This window comes from Phasianus colchicus, chromosome 8 (assembly GCF_987193195.1).
Source record: "Phasianus colchicus chromosome 8, bPhaCol1.hap1.1, whole genome shotgun sequence".
NCBI lineage: Eukaryota > Metazoa > Chordata > Aves > Galliformes > Phasianidae > Phasianus > Phasianus colchicus.
Genome location: NC_143443.1, coordinates 7804039 through 7821559, shown reverse-complemented (window position 1 = coordinate 7821559; position 17521 = coordinate 7804039). Strand labels below are relative to the sequence as shown.

General features: G+C 40.7%; 1 protein-coding gene across 9 annotated transcripts in view; it reads left to right on the top strand.

Annotated features, from left to right (window-relative positions):
- Window positions 1-17521, top strand: part of CCSER2 (coiled-coil serine rich protein 2) — a 160424-nt gene that overhangs the window by 79950 nt on the left and 62953 nt on the right. For 3 of the 9 annotated variants that reach the window (XM_031608688.2, XM_090144822.1, XM_090144821.1), the window contains exon 1: window positions 8618-8712. The exons of 4 other annotated variants lie outside the window; for them this stretch is intronic. The gene's annotated coding sequence lies outside the window, so the exon portion shown is untranslated. Of the gene's footprint in view, window positions 1-8617; window positions 8713-9137; window positions 9278-9440; window positions 9554-17521 lie in introns of those variants that run through there. 2 more of the 9 variants (XM_090144814.1, XM_090144820.1) reach the window with 2 other exon arrangements.

The following is a 17521-nucleotide window of genomic DNA, read 5'->3' as shown; positions in this document are numbered from 1 at the left end:
AGGTGCACCTGGGTACTGGGAGTATCACAGGACTGCAAATTCTTGCCTCAGCTTTTTTTAGAAAACCAGTAACCTTGGGCACTAATGTATTAAAATTGCCAGGTAAATTCTGCTTTTAAAATGACAATAGATTTCCATGACTCATGAAATGGCACAGTAAGAAGTACCAGCACCTACCTGTTCGGTGATTAACAAACTAGGAGGTTCTCATGCAACCATAAGCACTGATGTAGAAAACAGATTTAAGGGCTATTATGCTTCTATCTATACATTTTAATTCATTCACTGAATATGCAAACTGTATGTTTGGCTAAGTGCTTATAATTGGCCCCAGGTGTAAGATTCTAAAGATCATTATCGTGTCTCCCTACTGATACTATTGTGTATCCACCTAGAAAGAAGACACCCCATATTAACATAAGGAATTAAAGGCAGTATGAAGAGTGCATGCTGGGGACTTCCACACTTCAGGGGAAAATGGTGGGCCTGTTTCTTTTACTCCTCACTTCAATATTTCATAAGATCAGATATTCTCTTCCCAGCAAGATTCCCTTTTTCCTTCTCATTTGAAAAACCTTCATCTGTCTCCTATTTTAAATATGTATATTTGTTTCTCTTCTTTCTAGTGTATGATTCCCCTCTGTTTTGTCCCACCTTTGCACCACTCCAGGTCATCTACAACCAGATAAATGGTGCTTAATATTCTTATCTGCAGTTCTTCCTGTGCTCTTTGTACTTCCCACAAAATCAAAAGACTCCCAGGATACCTGGACCATAACAGAAGTACAGCCCCAGGGAGAGAATGACGTTCATTTCTCCTAGCTAGTGTCTGCACTACTACTCATGATTTAGATGCATCAACAGCACATGGTGCTGTTTTCTTAGCATCAGATACATCTTTCTAAACACAAACTGCCACACTGCTTCTGCCAGGGTGAAAGGCGCAGTTATTTATTTAGGTGATCAGAACAGTAAGGAGTTCTATTCTAAATAAAATTAGCATTAAACAATCTTTTTCCATCTACTCACTGTCTCGCTAAGTATTTTGGAATCAGCAAGACAATTTCAGCTGTTGAATTTTCACCATAATAAGGGTTGTTATCTTTGAAGATTTTCTTAAGAGTTAATAACAACGTATCTCTTTTAAAATGAAAATGCCTCCAAATCCTTTTTCCCTCTGGGTACCGAAGTGTGTCTTGAACTAATTATTGTCAGAAATGTTATCTCTGAAATGATAACTTCTTTATCTGAAGCTTTCTGATGAACATGAAGAAAATGATGTTCCATGCAATGGTTTGTACCTCTGTATGTAACTGATAGAGCAGCTGAATCTGGAGTCTTAGGAGGAATTAAATGCTATAAACATAGAGCAGAGTGCCTGTCACTGCCTGCAATGGAAGAACCAAAGTCCAGGTGATACTGTTCTTACTTTAGTAAGTGAGCAATACATGGAGGATAATAATCCCCTTTCACCAATCTCCTCTTTTATACATAAATACTATATCCATACTTAGCACCTCTCCTTATGTTACTGATTGAATTGTGTGCAATATTTGGCCTTACTTTTTTCAATACATACAGTTACATTGCCAGAGTATCATTCTGTTCTTGAAAATGCATTGCATCATAATATATAATAAATGTAACATAAAAACAAAATCAGACACCTAAAAAATGCTTGTAAATACACAGTTTGAAGTGATATTGAAAGATGGATGAAAGCCAGGCACTCCTTAAAACTGCACCTCCCTGTGCATTCAATGTAGGTTTACTATTTTATCAGTGCTTATCTGCTATTACTTTCACTATGCGCATCTCTGTGGCTTGAGTTAGTTCTGCAGTTGACCTGCATTCTCAATAGAGGTTTCCTTTAGCTTGTCTGTGTTGTCCTCTTTCCTGCATCTCTGAGAATTACACGCACCTCAGTCATGCCTGTTCTAAACCACCAGCATTTAGGTGAATATCTCCCAATATTTCTTATTTTACTCACAGTTACTATTACAGCTTTCTTACATTCAAAGTATTGGATTTTATGTTCTTCTTCCATGCCATTTTGGTAGGGTTTCATCCTGGGTGTTGGTTCAGTCATAAACACACAGATTTGAGGTGAGGATCTGCTGATTCCAGATCTTTGCCACTGGCTTTCCAGTTTGATCCTGGCACCTCGTGTACCCCAGTTTATGTGAAATGAATTAGAAATAGCCTTACCTCTGCTAAAATGTATTCCAGGGATGCACTCATGCTTGCAAAGCTCTGGGAGTTCCCTGATTTCAGATGACTTAGAGGAGAAAGTATTTTTCATAGCTATTTTTATAGTAAGGCAGGAAGGGCAGCGGTTTTATTCACTATTTTGCACAAAACTTTTGGTCTGTAAGAGTTTTTCTAATCGATTTTTCACAATGTGGACCAAAGACATATTTTTAGCCATTAAAATGCCAGTCATGCTGTTTAGAATTTGTCCTTGAGCCTTGTGACAGCCATCTGAAGCACAGCCACTATTATTTATTGCATGCATTTCTAAAATAGTTCAGTCTCTTTCCAGCTTGCTGCTACCTACAGTTAATAATTATTAACTCAGAGAAAAACACCTTCAGCATCTCCAGGTTTAGAAGTACAGCAGAACCTTGCTAAATGTCTTACTAGATAAATCAGGTACTGGATCTCTGGCCAGTGTTTCTGGCAAAATCTCTTGGGATGATGGCTTCAGAAGTCCATGAATCAAGGGAAGGCACCTGCTTACAAGAATAACATTTCTTCTGTTTCGCATTTGTGAGAATTCAGCTTTCTTATTTGACAGGAAAGCGAGTAGCTAACACTCACTGCAACCAAAATGTTTGACTTTCACAGCAGTTTCCAGAAAGATTCAGTGGTAAGGAAGGACTTTGGAGACAGTGATAGCGTGTCCTCCAGCCAATGTTGAGGTGAACCAAGGAATTCCTTCTGAAGGAACAGTCAAGAGCAACCTGTATAAATTGTATCTCCAGCAGGCCGAGGTTGCTATTTAAGAATCATCTAATTGGCCACTTACATTCTCCAGATGATTCCCAATGCCTAAAGAAAAGGGAAAGGAAATAAGCACAGAAGAGAAAAAAAAAACACCCTTATAAGACAAAACATTTCTGATGTGACATTTCATGATTTTTTCCAACCATGATTCTGAGTATACAGTGTTACTGTACTTCATGTTCCTGCAGAGCACTGAGACATTCAGTTAATTATTGAGCTGTGCTGGGTAGGTTGGTCACATAAATTTAGATAAGGTCAGCTCTTTTCTTGGAGCACATGTTACTGCCACGTGCACACACACACACACAAAACAAAAAGCAATTGCATTTTTTAATCTGCATCTTTGAGCTCTTTATTTTCATTGCCATTTAATACTAAAAATGTAATCTAGTCACTGAAAAAATGGAATTTCAGCTTTCATTTTTTATCTTTGGATGCTTTCACATGTTCTGACAAGAAAGATTAGGGTCAGGTACATACAGGGAATAAAATTGTTTCAGAAATCCTGAACTGTATTTTGAAGCTGCTGTTTGCTATTGGAACAGCCTGCTTGTTTTTTTGTTTTTGTTTATTTGCTTTTTTTAATGCCTCAAAGTTAATTGAAACTAATGACTTTCATATGAAAATTTAATATAATTGAGGAAATATTCATGGAAACAATAACACTGTATTTAATTCCTTTCTGCAGTCTGCTTCAGCTATGAATCAGGACTCAAAAACCGGACTGCTCTTAGATGGATCCTCTCTTGGATGAGATAAATGAGAGTTAATACTTTCCGTTAATTATGTACCTTTTCACAGGGTTGCCCAGTCGGTGGGAATTTTCCTTAAGAAAGGAAGGGAGACTAATCTGCAGATCTGTTGCTGCACCATCAGCTATCTTTTGTCATTTCTAAGCATTTTCTGAATGTGGCTCAGAAGGCTCATCTTTGTTTTCATCTGCTGAGTGATGCTGATGATCTCTCTCTGTGGATGAATGTTAAGATGAATGCTGTCAAATGAAAACAGATATATTTGATGCTCTTATATATGTATTCTTTTACTGTTTGCTTTTTTGCCTTTTACATTTCATTTCTTAATATGTGTAACTCTATTGCTATCTTATTCATTCCAGAATTTACCAAGATTATAATTTATCAATACTGATCAGTTTAGGAAAAGCATACACACAAAACAGAGGAAGCCTACAAACAGGAGGGGAATCAACTCCTTGAAAGGGTAGATAACTGCAGGACACGGGGAAATTGTTTGAAGTTGAGGGAGGGAAGATTTAGGTTGGATGTCAGGGGGAAATTCTTTACTATGAGAGTGGTGAGGTGCTGGAACAAGCTGCCCAGAGAGGCTGTAGATGCCCCATCCCTGGAGGTGCTCAAGGCCAGACTGGATGGGGCCCTGGGCAGCCTGGTCTAGCATTGAGGAGGTTGGTGGCCCTGCATGTGGCAGGGGGGTTGGAGATTTATGATCCTTGAGGTCCCTTCCACCCCAGGCCATTCTGTGATTCTGTGAGATTTCATTGAATCCCAGCCCATTATTCTGCTACATTTGGATGGAGTTATTAGAAACAGTCTGAGTTATTTTTTCTATTTTGTACCTAACTCATGTTTTCATAGACTGGGTTAAAAGAAATCCCAAGCACACTAGATAAATTTCCATAATAATGTCAGCAGTGGAAAGATATTTTTGAGTTCTCAGATTATTAGACAACATTTCAGTAACAAACTGTGGTGAAAATGTTTCTCCAGCCTGATTTAGAATAATTTTTATTTATACAAAGTGATATAACTTCCATACTCATAAATCAAGCTGAAAGAACATTTTTTTACTTACGTTTCAGGAGCCTCAAAATTCCTACTGACTCAGAGGAAATGTTAGACATTTGTATTCCTTGGGGCATTCAGGCTATGTGCATACCAACTAAGCTGGAATTAAAAATAAGTTATATCAGACTTAAATGAAATATATGCTAATTTGTTTTAACAGCTAGATACTGAAGGAAACATATTTTAAAAGAAATAAAACACTGCATAGTTGGATTTTAGGCACGTACAATATGATTTCAGTTGCTGTCTAGAAATGCTTTTGCATACTGTAGAAACACGGCTACTGAGGACGTGCAGAGAAAAAGGCAATATTTTACAAAGTAGTTTTAATTAGACTGATTAAGTAGTTTAACTAGTCTGTTACAGCTAAGCAGGTCTAAATCACTTAGACTAATGTGATGTTTTGAAGCATTATGGGTGGACAGCTCTTAGAAGAAAAGACAACAGCAGTGGCACGGTGTAAGGATTGCCCCAGACAGGCTTTAACTCAGTTCTCACTGAGCTGGTCCAGGCAAATTCTACCACAGCACTGCCCCAGTAAAGAAATGATAACATCAAGCACGTGATAAAAACATAAATATAGGAACATTGTCTTGGGAAGTTAAAGGCAAACCTCTGAGCCAAGTACCTAAACAACAATGCAGCTGCGTGACTGTTAATGGACAGTTCTTTGTTTAAATGTTATCCTTGGACAGTTCTTTGTTTAAATGTTATCCTGTGCATGGATTTAGAAAGCAGTAGGTAGCACTAATGTCTGAAAGCATGTCAAATGCTCAGCACTTCATTTCAATAAAGTTGGATTCTCTTTCAACCAGGTATGAAAAACACAGGACTGAAGTGCAATTAGGCTATCACATATCTCAGCAGAATAAGTTTCAGCTCATTTCTGTTTTCCCACATGTACGCAAAAGATGCAGTGATGGTGAACTGGTAAAGACCTCAGCTTGCAACCAGCAGAACTTCCTACTGAAATTATTAAATTATACATATATATATATATTAATTATTATTTAATATGAAATTAAATATACACAATTATTGAATTTATCATATAATTATTTATTATCCAAAACTGTGTTTTTTGTGGACCTAATGCACAGAAGAAGTAAATACACACGTATACGAGCACAGTCATGCAGACACTTCTGTTTATGACATTCGCCCATTGTTTTCTCTCTTCATTATCTCAGAAAACAAGTTAATTAACTTTTCAAACATGGTCTAATACATATTTCTAAGGTACTATGAAAATCAAGTTATAGTTTACAAAAGTACAACAAGTTGAAAAGGCAAGAGATCCCCTCCAACCTAAGCCTCTATCATTTTATGATTCTACGTTTCTATGACTCAGAGAACCCTGCCAGCCTCAGCTGTGCTATGACTCTGTGAAAACAATGTAAATGGCTTTATTTTAGCTAGGACAAATTGAGGGCTGTTACAGAAATACAGTATTATTAGTTAGTAATGAGCTAGTGTATCAGCAAGTCAGCTGAAGTTGAAGAAACCAGCAAGATTATGGCTGGTTACTCTCAAAATACTTGATTATTACAGGGAAAACTAGGCCTTCCTAATGCTCCCTGTATTGAAATTGCTGATACCTGAGCAAACCAATGGGAACATCCATCCTTGGATAATAAGTCCCTGATCTGCAAACTGATGGAGAGCGGCACAGTAACTGCGCAAATAGCACAATTTACTCATCCAGCTCTCACACTCTTCTCTGTGTGTTCTTCACATCTATTGCTGTGTCTCTGGTTTTTGGAAGTAGCAGCACAGTTCTGCACCACGTGAAGCGGATGAAAAGAGCTTCTAGTCCATCTCCCAGGACAATAACATCCATTTAAATCAATTTAGTATAAAATCAATTGAACAGAAAGTCCTCAAGATGAAGACATCAAATATTAAACTGATATGGAGAGATAGTGCACTTGATCATGGCTAGATCTTAGTCTGTAATCTGACAGTAGGACTCTCAAGACTATCCCTTTACTTCAGTAGTCAGAAGCTCAAGCTGTACAAGTAATGTGTCCCTTTCTGAAGTTATTCAAAACAGCTATGAGTTTTGCATCTTAATTATGAGGCTATAAAAGCACTGCGGCAATTTGTTAGATATCTGAACACATAGTAGAGGCTCTCAACCCTACCCTGAATTATCTCTAGGCTGCTTTCTTTTTCTTTTATATACGTATAGATATTAAGTTAGAGTTTGCCTTCATAATAATTTTCAAGTATGAGTTAACAAGGTGATTGTACCACCACTTCCAGGTCAGCAGACATTGTATGTGACTCCCCTGTGCTGGTACAAGAGTTCTTGGTCCTCTGATCTGGCAGAAAAGCGTGATGATAGGGAACAATTTGTTCGTTGATCAGTTTCACCTAAGAGCTGCACCACTGAAGCTCCACAATTGTTTACTGAGCGGGTATTTACAGTGCTGAGGATGAAGACATTAATTGCCAGGGCCTGAGAAAGGCAGTGGGAATTTAGGAATACCCTGGTCAGTCTGTGATATAATTTCTCTTAATTTTGGGAAGGAAATTGAGAAGTTGAAGGAAATTTCAGTAGGAACGGTAAAGTCATTCTGTACAAAGTAGGAAGAAGTCAAATCTGCACTAATGCTGTTGATGTTTACATCAGTGCTCAGAAGCTGAGAATGACTGAAAGAGGATGACTGTGCGGTTAAAGCAAGGCCGCCTGACTCAGGAAATCTGAGCTCATTTCCTGGCTTTGCTGTCTCTTTAGCTTTGCGCAAGAGATTTAATCTCTCCACTTATGACTTTTTTTTTTTTCTTCCTGTACCATAGGGGAACAATTACACTTGAAATTGTTCTAAGAATAAATCCATTAATGTGATGGGTACATTCAAATGCAGGCAAGAAGACATACAAAAGCTTTGGCTGGTGCTTTTAAAGAAGGCCTTTACACTGCCTATGGGGCAGATGTATTGGAGTTCTCAGCACACGTGTGCAAAGGTGCTGGTGGAGCTGGGCTGACACTGCCAGGAAGGCTCACCCAGGGCAGCATGTCTGACTGCTAAGGAGGAGGCTGTACCAAGAGATGCTTATCAGCAACAGGGCTTTTCTTCTTCCACACGAGCACAGCTTGAAGTTACTGCACGGCCCTCCTCTTCTGGGAGGGCTGCAAAGCAGGCGTACGAGGGTTAAGAAATTCTGCTAAATTTCAGTCAAAACAGAAAAATGAAACTTGGAAAATCTGAAGCTCAAGCACAGAAATACAGATGCTGAAACAAAGATCCCCAAACAGGAGAGAAGCAGATACACGTGCCCCAAATAAAGGCACGGGTAGCGAAGGCTGAGGGTTGTGAACACTGAGCCATGCACTCATCTGAGTAGAGGAGCCCCACGGAAAGAACCATGCAGAAGCTCTGATATTGTCTGCTGGTGGGACATCGGGCCAGGAAACGACACCAGCAGCGCAACAAGAAAGGCCTGGCCCCGCTTGGCTGGCAGCACCCCTTCGGGCACACATCTCAGTACTCTGCGTGCCTCCTTCAGAGCTGGGATACCCGCAGGCCTATCTCCCTACTCTGCAACACACAGCCCGTTATTCCGCTCGGCTAACGGCGTCCGTAGGGCAGACCTGCAGTCCCTCAGGAGAGAGAGCGAAGGTCACACCGCTCGCACCATCGCCTGACGGCCGCGGGGAGGGCAGGGCGCGCTCCGCCCGCCGTGACGCCGGGGTGGGGCGGGGGACGCGGAAGGGAAGCGGCGGGCATGCGCGGCGGGCTGAGCGCTCCGCCACTGCCTCCGCGGGCCAGCCGGGCGGGGCGGCGCGGGGCGGGGCGCTCGGCGGCCGCTACCTGAGCGCGCGGCGGGGCGCGGCGCGGCTCGAGGAGGGGGGCGGCTCCGGCCTGCGCCCGGCACGGCGGTGAGTGCCGCGGCCGGCGCTGCGCAGCGCAGCGCTGCTGGGCGTCCTTCGGCGGGAGGCGGCGGGTGGGGGCTGCGGCGTCGCCGGCCCCGCAGGCCGTGCGGCCGGAGGGAGGGGAGAGGAGGGGCGGTGAGGGCGCTCCCTGCGGGCTCGGCCCCCGCGGGCACGGCCGCACCTTCGGGCACGCTGCGTGCCGGCGGGGCTCTGCTAGCCGCCAGCCGTGCCCCAGGTGTGCGCGGGGCCGTCGGCTTCAGTCGGGCGTACCTGCGGGCGCTGAGATGTTATTTTCCGTGATGCGTTTCAGCTGTACCGCGGGTCGGATTTTCCTTGCGCCGTCCGGAGCGCGTTAGGCGCGTTGCAGCGATTTCTGCGCGGTGACACAGCTTTGCTTTGCATCACGCGCGGCACGGCGCTGCTGCCCGCGCTTCGACACGCGCCATGAGCCGCTGGCAGCCGCAGCGCTCGGCTCGCGGCGCTCCGGCCTGCTCGGCTCCGGCTGCACCGCGCACGCTGCGTGGCGGCTCCGTGCTGTAGCGCCGCGGGGCGATCCGGGCGGCGGCTTGAGGTAAGAACGGCAGCTGCGGTGCGACGGCTTGGGGAGTAGTCGGCGCGTTTGGTGTGTAGGGGTGGTTTGTTTCTGTTGTACGTGGGCCTCGAGCCTTGGTTTGGTGCAGAACAGGAAGTTCTGCCGTTATCACGGTGCTAGAAGCAGAGTGAGGCGGTGTCCGACGTCACCTTTGTGGTGCTTTCGTGATGGGGAGCGCTGGAGGGGTTTCTTGGAAGTTGGAGAATATGTTTTCTGAAGGGGTTAAGAAGTGCTTCATCATGTTAGTGTGACGCAGTGAGTATTTAATCTTGTGCAGTCGTACTGAATGAAACCCACAGCTCCTCAAGTATTTATTTGCTCACGTAGCCTTAAATCTTATGGGCCCATTTAGGATTTAATGCTGCCAAGCTGAAGAGGTGTCACCGAGCAGATGTTAACCTAGGATCCGTGTCAACAGTTTGCAGCAGTTAAAACGTGGATTTGATCTTTGCTCGTAGCCAACCCCTTTCAGAATAGTGATCTCTATGTTTGGGCTCCAGAAATGGCTGAGTGGTGTCTTTAATCATAGGGCTGCTTTAAAGAGTAGAAATATTTGGGGTTTTGGGGGCTTCTACAGTTACTTCTTGTGCATTATGACACCTCGTGTTTCTGAATTCGATTATTAATATGCATGACTATATGAAATGTGAATAGTAATGACCACAATTAACATGATGATCTCAATTAACATAGTGTTATACTAGTAAGTAATCCTGTTTAATGGAACTGCTCGTGTAAAAGCTTGCTGGAGTAAAACCTATTAGTTTTGGACCTGATCATCCTTTAAGATGGATTGGTTATTTGGAATAAACCATTTGCAAAGAAGAGTTGGCACAGGCTTTTCTCAACATAAAGCCATGGCACCTTCAGTCTTCAGATGAACATTCTTTGTCTGCAGTTGTTGAAAGAATGTAGGTCTGTGGAAATGGAGGAGAGAAGAGGGAGTGAAAGGTTACAGTTACGGCTTTGGTTGTGGTGTTTTCTTTTTGCCACTGTTGCAAATTGCAAACAGCAGTGCCATCGCCTTAATTAGAAGCTTTCAAGCAGGATTAAATTCTTTGACAACAAGGATACTAACAAGATGAAAATACTAATGGTGGTTTTGATAATTAGGTTTAAAATCCTGTATTGTGATTCAATTGAAGCAATACAAAGGCTTATGTAAATCTCTACATAACTAAATGCGTGTATGTTAAAGTAAAATCAGAGCAGCGTTAAACTAATCATTCCAAAGGTGAAGCTGAGCTAGTCAGTGTAGGTCTCTATTTCTTCCTAAGTCTGGGATGTGTATTGAAGCTCACTTCTGAACTTCTGCCAAGTTAGATGCAGGATGTTCTGAGCGCACCTTACCATTCTTAGTCTAAAGCAGCTTGATTCCCAGAGCCATAGAGATCTGGATTGTACTTTCTACTTTCCCTCTGTTCTAAAGGGCAGGGTTTAGCTGGAAGCTTCTGTTGACTGTATTGTATAGTGAGACAAAACTCCTGGGGCTGGAGGGTGTTTTTCTCTGATTATGTGGGGAACTGGTGACACAAGTTCTCAGTGAAATGCCTTTTTCACAGTACAGTTTGTTGGGATTTTTGTGAGCTATTAGTCCATGATGATTTGAGGTAGTGTTCTGCAGAGTGCATTTTAATGGCTTTGGTTGAAGAGGAAGCATGGTTAATGTTGGCAGTGTTTGCTCTGCTTGGAGTGCCTTAGTTTTTTAGCCAGAAGAAAACAACTGTTTTACTTTTATGTGGTGGTTGAACAAGTTTGGGGTCTGGAGGAACCCTGAAATTGCAAACAATTTCTGCATTGCAAAAAAAAACTCCTGTGTTTTAAACTTCATTGGCCCAGATGGCTTGTGACACACTCAGGGGACATCATGGGAGAATGTCCTGAATATCCTGGGTTCTCTTGGCTCAGAAATAACGTATGTGGCTTGGGCTCTGTATAGATACAAAGATTCTTAATAGATTATGAATTTGTATGATACTTAGTTTCAGTTTGTGAATTGTTTTAATGATGTATATTCATAATACATGTAAGAAAAACTTGACTTTATATAGTAATATTATTACATAGGCTTGTTAATCAATATTTTTGATGAGTTGAGCTCTTGCTTCCAGCTAACATGCATCTCACCAAGGCAAGTTTGCATAGGTTTAAGCTTGAGAGGCCAAAGGTGCTGTTGTTAGTAGCAGGAGATGTGAGTAAAGGAGCAAAATCTTTCATCCTGCATAGGATTTGTTCATCAGGAAGCAGCTGATAATTTAAAAAAAAAAAAAAGCACAAAACAGAATGCCTCAATCTCCATGTAAATCTTGTTGAGCAGTTGTGAATGTGCTCTGAGATAGTTTTATAAAAATAGCACTTTGCCACAGACTGCGATGCTGAGTAAACAAAACTAATCATATGTCACCACGCCCTATAAATTCAAGTAAGATGTGAGTACAGGTGACCATCTCTGTGTAAATTAGTAAGCTGATACGGGAGAAATGGCTGCTGTGGTCAAGCTGTCAGTATTCATGTTCAGTTATTTATGTTCCACACGTCTCCTTCATTCAGTTTGTTAGAGAAACAGTTTTACTTTTCAGTTCTGATTGGGTGAAAGTATAACGAGTATCTGCAGCTTCTACGTGTTTAAAAGCTGACCTTGATGGGTACATTCAAATCTGTGTATTGTAAAATCAGTAAGAAAATGTCAAAATACTTACGGAAGGCTGTTAGCCTGTGGTTAAAAATATGTTATTTTTTAATTCTTTAGCAGATTTGCTAAGTTGTTTGTTCTGGAATATTTTTTTCAGAGTTTGTTTTTGAGGTGGGAGCTGATTTGGAGCTTCTGTCTATGATGTGATTACTACAACTGCTCAGCACTAATGAAATGAAATTCCAGTGGCACTTCAAAAATCACTTTTGTTTAGAAATTAGCAAGTTTCAACTGAAAGCTATGATATGCTGATGTGGCTGCAGTATTTTTGATTAAGCATGGATTTTAAAGAGAAGTCAAGTAAATTTGATATTGGAGAATGCAAGCAGTCTAGTATATCTTGGAAGAACATAGGAAACAAATGGATCCTCTTAACTGGTTTGTTTGGTAATAATGAGGGCAGAAATCAGTGGCTAATTGTTGCAATGTAGGGCATTTGCAGTAGTGTTGAACTGGAATATATATGAGGACTCCTGTAGTTTCACATAACCTGGGTAACAGTCAGCTTACTCATAGTCCCCACTGCACAAGCTGTGTGTAAACATATTTAAATCTTCAGGGAAAGTATTTTGGTGGGGGAAGTGTAAAAGGGTGGTTAGAGGAGGTCTGATGGCCCTTCAGGACTTCCAGCCTTGGAAAAGAGACCATTTACTGTATAGACACAAAAGTCAAATCTCTTAAAGGAAGGACAAGTATGACCCTGCCTGTTTGCAGTATCGTCCTGTATGAGAAGTAAGCTCTGTCAAATTAATCTTTCTAAGAGTTAGCAGCAGTGCTCAGGAACTCGTAAGGCAGTCATAGAGAGAACAAGGTTGTAGGCTCAAGGACAGGTTGGACAGGACTGTGGAGGAGGGATCTGCAGAGAGTTCTAAAACTAAATGTATCAAATTCAACAAATCCTATGAACTGGAAATAGTTGAAGTTATATTATGTGCTTGCCCTGTTCTTCTTTTTTATGGTGCATTGTTTTAAGACTAACATGGGAGACAGTATTTTCTTATTCATGGTCTTTAAAATAAGTTTAACTGCTGGAACTGGATGGATGAGCAAGACAATTGAAACCAGACCTCTGAATTGCTGGGATCCAAACCCAGAGAAATACAGGGATTTGTTTACTTTTTCAAGCTCTTACAGTTTGTTTTCTTTCATAAGAGAAGTTTTAAAGATTTCCTCTGTAGTTCTCTTATCTAGTGTTTTTTTTTTTCAATCCAGTAGTATCTGATTTGAGAATATGTATCTATTTCTAAAAATCTGTAGCCACAATTTGATAGTTTGTTTTTTCGAGGCCATGATCTTCTGATAAAGACTAGATTAGTTTAAAATAGCATTGGCAGTTAGGAGAAAAGGAATTAATAGAATTTTCATCTATCTGCCTGCTATTTTACCTTATGTAGTCTTGTTCACTTTTCATCCCTGAGCTCAGGCTTATCTCAGTACCAGTGAGTCTATACACTGCATGTACTCTCAAGTATCTATACATGTTATTCAGCTTAACCTCTAACAAGCAGGCTAATTTATGTACCAATAAGAGGAAGAACATGCATAAGTTGGGAGGAGGGAAAGACTTATGTATTGATGGTAAGTAGAGCTTAGTTTGGAGATTGAAACTGATGGGAATTGTTGACCTTAAGATACTTATGTGGACAAAGTGTTCAGGTATGGTTGATGCTGGTAGCAGTGCCTCCATCATTATTGCATAATCAATTAAAAATATATTAAACATTATCAGTTTGTACGATCAAATAGGGTTTTTGCTTAAGATAGTTCAGTGTCCTTATTTGGTGTAGCTGCATCACATAAATGAGTGAACTAGAGGAGGAGAATAGGCAAGGTGAGAGTCTGAGAGTGGTTATTTCTATTTCTAATCAGTTACAGTCAGAGTTTTTACAAGCTTGCCTGTTACCAGCAGCAAGAAAACCTTCCTCTGGGTAGCATTACTAAACAAGTAGCAGAGAAGTTCAACTTGAAGCAGATTCTTCAGTTTGATGCTGCAGCAGTGGTGGAAAAAAATCTTATAGCAGAGCTGGAGGAAAGAGTGGCTGTTTGATTCCTTGGGTGATGGAATAGTTCTGAGGCAGAAGCGATGCTCTTCTTCATGAGTGTAACATTTTGCTCAATTCAGTATGCTTATTCATTAATATACGTGTTTAGGACATCAATTATTTGATGTTGGAAAAAATCACCACATCTTTGAGAGGAGACATTTGCTTCTAGAACCCTTGTATTCTAGATTGTGGGCTTTGTTTGGGATTACTCAGTCAATTTTAACTACAGAATAAAACTTAATTAGCCTTTATGACATAATCAGTGATAACAGCTTAAGTCTTTTTTGAAATGCAGTTATGTCTTTTATTCCCACCCCCTCACCTTATAATTACCTTCCAGAATAGAGGTCTTGCCAAATACAAAGAAGTGTTAAGATAGCATAAAAGAGTGACTTAGATAGAGATGTGTTTTATGGTTGTGGTGCTTGTGGGAGAGGTGGGAGTGGTGCTTGCATAATGGGATGGCCTAACTTTGTAGCAGTAGGACTTTTGTCTTTAGGTTCCATTCTGTCTGTATGGCAGACAGATGGTGCATATCTATTCCTAGCTAGGTTTTCTCTCTTGTTTATTGTCCTTGCAAATTTGCTAACAATTTGAACTGAATAATGTCATTAGTGATTTGTAACAAATGAAGACCCTTTGTATCTGTACATCAGCAAGGATTTTGAAAACAATACATGTTTTGAAATGTACGCTGCCCTGCTTAAGAAGCGTGGTCTACATGACTCACTCACCAGGGCTGAGTCTGTTGTGCAAGTTCTGTTCATAAAGTCTGTTTCTTGGTATGGGGCAAAGTAATCAGTGTATTTTAATGCCTTCTAGCATGAACGTTTTTTCCATTAGAGTTGGGTATATCAGTCATGAGTGTGACGAATATTTGAAAGAATACACAAACTCATTGAAAGCCTTACGTCTGTCTAAGCCATCTGTAGTTTTGCTGAAGGAGTTGCTAAGAATTTTGGCAAAACAAGTTAGCTTACAGTGATCTTTCACCTCTGCTGTGAGCGGGAGAGTAAAACTTACCAAGCAGGGAAACTGATTACTCAATGTTGATGCATCAGGTAGCTAGCAGCTCCAGAGCAGTGTTGTGCCTCTGCAGCACTTGGTTCTGGTTGCTCACTGACCCCTGCCCCTGAGAGCAGGCTGCCAGCCACCAGTGTAGAAAAAGGCTAATCTCATTGGATTTCACTACTCAGTTATGAATGGACTGTAGTAACTTGTATTCTTCCATTTAAAAAGAATGTTAAAGTGGAATTGGAGTGAAATGCGTTAATTTTGGATCTATTTCTTATGTTCTTTTTCAGACCCTGAAATGTTTTTGGAAGTGAAGCATTCCCCTTTCTCCTCAGTTTCACCTTTAGTATTTTTTTTTGTCCTGAAGCTGCTCCTGAGCTTCTAGACCTTCCCTGCCCTTCACCTCAATAGTCATTGGTGTAAGGCTGCTAAAAATCAGTACAGAATTACCTCTTTGAGAAACCCCAGCAAAGTTCTTCCTTTTAATTGAAACTTGTTGTTTTTTTTCTATTCAAGTTCTAAAGGTTGTATGATAATACAAATCCTGGTGTGGGCTTTTTTTATTACGGTCTTTTTTTTATTTTTGAAAATGTTTAATTTCTATTTTCCTATTATGTGGGCAGAGTAACACAAAGCAAACATTTCCGGGCAGATACCAATTAGCATCCTCTCTTCTTCCCCTTCCCTTGAGGTGCCTGATGTTCTCTGTCAGTAGCATTAATGGCAGAGCAAACTGTGTGTGTGGCTCTGAGGGATGTGAATGGAGTTCTTTGATTCTGTAAGTTTTCTAGTAGCTTTCTCCTACAAAAGCAGAGTAGCATTTTTCTGTTTCCTTTACTCTGGTAAGATCTTATGTCCTCTAGCCATACTAAATGTTAAGAAACAGTATTCTAAATAACAGTAATGCTTATTTTTTAGGACTGCAAGGGATGCAGTCTTTAGAAATATCTTTTTGCTATATTGATTGGTGATATTGTTCAATGTTAGAAAGAAAAGTAACAGTCTCTTTATGATGTCTTATTCTCTTTTCATCTCTGTACGTTATCATCTTCTGTTTATATTCCTTGACTTAGTGTATTCTGACCAACTGGAATTGAAATTCAGCTCAACAGCAGGGTAACTGATTTGGTGTTTCCCAGAATGAACTTTCCATGTGGCTGGAACATCGGCGTGCCTCAGGGTGGTAGAGGAAGAATAGAAAAGGAGTTAGTTCTGAGCTCCCTAAAGTCTGGGAAGGGAATCATACAGCCTTAAACGCATAAAGGCAGAACAGCATTAAATGTCTTGAAATTTCTTACCGTACTTTAATCACAGTACTCTCAAAGAACCAGCTGTCAGGAATGCTGGTATGAATGGTCGTGCAGCTTGGGCACTTTAAAGGGAGATTCCAAAAATTCATGGATGCCTTCATGAAGCATTGGTATTTGATTCAAGACTAGAGGTGCTTTAGGCTGAAGACAGGGGGAGGAAAGAAGGCTTGGAGGATATTCCTACAGTGTAGATAAATCTTATTTCACCTTGAAGTTTACAGAAAATACCTTTTTCAGCAAAACTGAAGCTAATCTTCAGTATAAATAACACTAAAGAACATGCAATGCCTTTAAATACTCAGAAGGTCAGTCTCCTTACCATCAAGACTTTTAATTGTATTCTCTTCTAGTTTAATCCTTATGGCTTGAATGATTTTCTTAGGATTCATAGTTTTTTAATTCCTCAGACAATCCAGGCTTTATCCTGCTCAGTGCAGATGTTTGCTGGCCATATCTTCTGCTAGTTCTTTCACTCATTTCAGCTCTTGTGAGTTCCCCAAACCTGGAAACTGACTATTGGCTATGCTACCCATCTTGCAGTGTTCCAAAGTACTTCCTGAGGAAGCTTCATTCTTCCTATTGCGAGGGCCTCCCTGTTTTTTTTTTTTTCTGACATGTCATTCAGCACCTCCCTACTTTGATAAAAGCAATTCATACATAGTTCATATTTTTACTGTTACTTTTGAGTAAAACAGTCCTTAAGCTATACTTCTCACTGAGAAACTAAGGCATTGCTAAAGATGTGATCAGAAGATCTGTATTCTTTGTGTGTCCTGAATATGTATGTGTTGATATAAAAGTTGATGTTTTAAAACAAGTACACAGAGGTTGTTTCCATAAGTTGTGCATTGTATATAGTTGAAATACTCTTGTACTTAAATTCACAAAGAAAACCATGTGATTATATCTAGGTCCAGGAAATAATTAAAGATCAATACAGTCTTTTTCAGATAGACAATTATTTTTTGGTTCAGAGGGCGTTGCACTTATAGTGAAAAGCCCTGAGATGTTAGGATCAGGTATCTTGAAAGCATATCTTGAATGCATTTCACAGCATTGTGAATATCTGGCCTTGTGTGCCTGTTTCAACAGGACTCTGCTTTCATAAGCCTGGTGCAGAAAACAGTATGTAATTGTTTTTAAGGTGGTAGATTCTGCCTGC